The sequence below is a fragment of the Arachis ipaensis genome, chromosome B02 (assembly GCF_000816755.2).
Source record: "Arachis ipaensis cultivar K30076 chromosome B02, Araip1.1, whole genome shotgun sequence".
NCBI classification, from domain to species: domain Eukaryota; kingdom Viridiplantae; phylum Streptophyta; class Magnoliopsida; order Fabales; family Fabaceae; genus Arachis; species Arachis ipaensis.
This window is the reverse complement of record NC_029786.2, coordinates 89,443,114-89,447,616: the sequence shown is the minus strand read 5'-3', so window position 1 is coordinate 89,447,616 and position 4,503 is coordinate 89,443,114.

Below are 4,503 nucleotides of genomic sequence, written 5' to 3'. Positions count from 1 at the left end.
TATCAAAGCTGCGTCAACTTTTTTTTTTTTTCAATTTTTGTTTTAATTTATTATTAAGATGGATACAGGTTGGATAGTGGATAGTGGATACTATACTACCGGAAAATGGAAATGAGTAAGTCAACCCATGAGTTAAACTGAGTTCAAATTATTAATAATAATTCAATAAGTTGAGTTTATAAGATCCTAATTGATGACAGTGAGCACGATATTTAAGTTTAGTTCATTTGCTCATCATGAGCTAGATATATTATATATAATATCAAATATTTTTTGCATACAAATTATTTTGACATACAAATTCATATAAATTTTTTTAATTTAATTTATCTCACGCGCTTCTCTTCTTTGTCATTTCTAATATTTTATTATCACAATCGAATTAAGTAATAATCTCAAGTGAGTGAAAGTCGATCCCACAAGAATTAACAGATTAAGCAAACAAAATCAACTGATTAATCTAGTCAGACTAGTAAATTAAAATTTTAAAAGTCTTGAAACATAAACAGAAAATAAACGAAACAAAAAGAAAAACAAACAGTAAGTTGAGAGGTAATATGAATTAAAGAATAAAGCTTCAAAGATGTTGAAACTTTCGAATTAATACTTTTCACTTTTAACCTTGATTATGCAAATACTTTTATGGCAAACCATTAGTAATCAAACTCCAATTCTTTGGTGATTTAATTTTCCTTTAACCTAATTAATCGCTAATCCCTTAGTCAATTATTTAATAAAAGAGTTGAAGAACGTTTTTGATTTATAAAATCACACAATTCATAAGAGTTTAATCTAGCTAATTCTATGCCACTTATCAATTCAGTTTCAAAACTTATAAATTATGAGAATCGGTTTTCAAGTTTAATTCAATTAATCAATTTTTCAAGAGATTAAGAAAATTCAAGTTAGAGAAGAATTGTTTTCCAATACATTCAAACCCTTTGAGATGAAGAACGAAAATCATTTCTTAAAGAGGAATCAATTACATCAATTAGAAATAGAAAAGTTATTGCATTAATCAATAGAACAAACAGAGCTCCTAACCTTAACTGAAGAGAATTAGAAACTCATGCTTGTTGTGAAATCCTTTAGAAAAATAAAACGGCCGAATAAGAGAGACGAACAAAGTGTCCCCTCTGTCTTAAATATTAACCCTAATTCAAATTCAAATTCAAATGAAAACAGAATCAAAACTAAAACAGAATTAAATCTATTTCCTAATTATTCTCTACCGAGAAGATATCTTCCTTGATTGCTTGTGATATTTAATAACTGTCCTCATTAATAGGCTTGTGATTGATCCTTCAAAGGTTAAGACATTGAAAAACAAAAGGCCTTAATGTTGCTTCTAGAATAGGCAGCGAGGCCCACGTAGTGCGTGGCTTGTTCCATGTTATACGTGACTTGTATTGAGAGAGTGATCCTGGAGTGTTATTTATGGGCTCATGTACAATGTGAAGTAGGCTGCGTTGTATGTGAGCCAATTTTCACGTACAACAGGTGTGTGCGTACGTACACTTTGCCAAACTCTCCTATGCTGTGCATACGCATGCATGGGTGTATACATATATCTCCTGCGTAGTACGTGAAAATGCCTACGTACTATGTAAATTGTTTAATATTTGTGATTTGTGCATACGCACAGGTGCGTGTGTATGCACACTTCCTTTTACTTCTTTCATGTAGTGTATCAATTTGGTTCACGTACAACGTCAATGCTTCCTTTTGCTTTCCAGGAGCTTTCTGTTCCATAGAGCTTTCTGTTTCTATGATTCTTCTGTTTCAGGAAGCTTTTTTTTGCATGCTTTCTATTCTGTTTATTTGTGTTTTCCTTCGTAAGCTTCCTGTAATTAATCAATTCAACTAATCAAAGTAATATTCATTCTAACCTCAAATTTATTGATTATTTAACAGAAATTTTTAATAAATTACTTGAAAACAAGGGGGAAAAACACTAAAGATGCACACACATCAATAATATAGTCATTTTTGTGTGTTATTTTTAAATTGAGTTTGTGTGTCGCAATCAATAAAGAAATTCGGTGTTAGAGTTATGAATCTGAATTATTATTATGATGAATTTGCTCCATTCTCGTTTCGGTGTATTTTAGAAAATTTTCGGCATATATTGGAAATCTTTCAGTGTATTGTGAAAATTTTTTAGTGTATTTTTATTTTGATATATTCTGCATAATTCAAAATTCTTCCTCTTCCTCCTCCTCATCTTCTGTTGTTGCTTCTTCTTCTTTTTTACCATCATCATCATCTTTTTTTCTTATTCATCTTTTTCTTCTTGTTTAACATTCTCAAATTTCTTCTTGTTTTACTCTCTTAACAAGAATAAAAACAAAAAAATTAAACAAAGAAGAAGAAGAAACACATAATACTGTAAAATTACTTGAAAGATGATGAACTTACATTTATTCAACTAAAAGAAAAAAAGAAGAAGAAAAAATGCATTAAAGAAAATATTTTTGCACATTTGTAGCAAAATTTTGATGTAGGAGTTCTGAATCTAAATTATTATTGTGATGAATTTATTCCATTTTCGTTTGGTATATTTTGCAAATATTTTGGTGTATTTTGGAAATCTTTCGATGTATTTTTATTTTGATAAGTTCTGCATAATTCAAAACTCTTCCTCTTCCTCTCCTCCTCCTCATCTTTTGCTACTACTTCATTCTTCTTCTTTTTCATCGTCGTCGTCGTCGTCATCATCATCATCATCATCATCATCATCATCATCATCATCTTCTTCTTCTTCTACCTTCTCAAGTTTCTTCTTATTTTACTCTCTTAACAAGAATAAAAATAAAAAGTCAAACAAAGAAGAATATGAAACATATAATACTACAAAATTACTTGAAGATGATGAACATACATTCATTCAACTAAAAAAAAAGAAATATGAAAAAAATGCATTAAAGAAAATATTTTTGTGCATTTGTAGCAAAATTTTGGTGTAGGAGTTCTGAATCTGAATTATTATTCTGATAAACTTGTTCCATTTTTTGGTATATTTTGAAAATATTTCAGTGTATTTTGAAAATCTTTCAGTGTACTGTGAAAAATTTTCGGTGTATTTTTATTCTGATAAATTTTGCATAATTTAAAACTCTTCCTCTTTCTCCTATTCATCTTGTGCTGCTGCTTCTTCTTTTTCACCATCATCATCATCTTCTTTATTTTTTTTATTCATCTTTTCTTTTTTGTTTTACCTTCTCAAGTTTCTTCTTGTTTTACTCTTTTAACAAGAATAAAAATAAAAAAATCAAATAAAGAAGAAGAAACACATAATGTTACAAAATTACTTGAAAGATGATGAACTTGCATTCATTCAACTAAAAGAAAGAAAGAAATAAGGAAAAGAAGAAGAAAAAAAATACAACATTAGAGAAAACATTTTTGTGTATATGCAGCAAATTTCGGTGTAAAACGAAGATATTTATGTGTGTTGTTTAAGAATTTTTGGTGTTTTTGTACTGATAAGTTCTGCATAATTCAAAACCATTTCTCTTCATCCTCCTCTTCTTCTGTTTCTTCTTGGGAGAAAAAATCAAACAAAGAAGAAAAAAAATACATAATGTTGTAAAATCAATAAATAGAAGATGAGAAAAAAATGCAGCAATAATAACAACAATAAAAAGAACGACGATGAGGATGAAACACGTGAAGAAGAAGAAGGAGGAACGTGATAAAAAAAGAAGAGGAATGCAAAGAAGAAGGAGAAGAAGAAGAAGGAGGAGAAGAAAGAGGAGGAAGAACGTAAAATACAAATGTTGGAGAAGAATTGTTTCTTATTTTGCGCTATTTAAAGTTGAAAAAGCGCGTGTTTATACGCTCTCTAAATTGAGGATTATTTTTGTTGGATTTGAACTAATTTGTATAAACTTGTATGCCAAAAAAATTTGTAAATATAACATGTCTCATATAATAAACACTAGCAAGTAGCAACTTTGCAAACAGATTCAATTATTTTTCTATTGTTTTAGAATAATTATTTTTTATAATTATTTTCATATATAAGAAACTCAACATAAAGATAAGTATTTACGAATGCCATTATAAGTTAGTTATTTTTAAATGTCATTGAAATTTATTTCTTTTCCCACAAATTTAATTGGAAGCCAGAATAAAAATTTGCATCCCAAATATTATTCATCTTCCTGTATAATATTAATGGATAAAATTATTTTATTTTTTTCTTAATTTTATATTTAATATTTTAAATTATTTTTTAGTAAAAAAAGTTTTGTTATATATTTAAGTTTTTTTACAACCAAAGTTAATTAAGTTAGTCTAAATCTAACAAAAATCAGTTTTATTGGCCTCCAACAATCTCGACTAATATAAACATTTGTATTCTGTGTTTCTCCTCATCCTTCTTCTTCGCATTTCTTTGTGCATTCTTCTCATTGTTGTTCTTTTATTGCTATTGTTGTTGCTATGTGTATTTTTTCTTTTCCTTCTCTTTTCTTAATAATTTTGCAGTATTATATATAT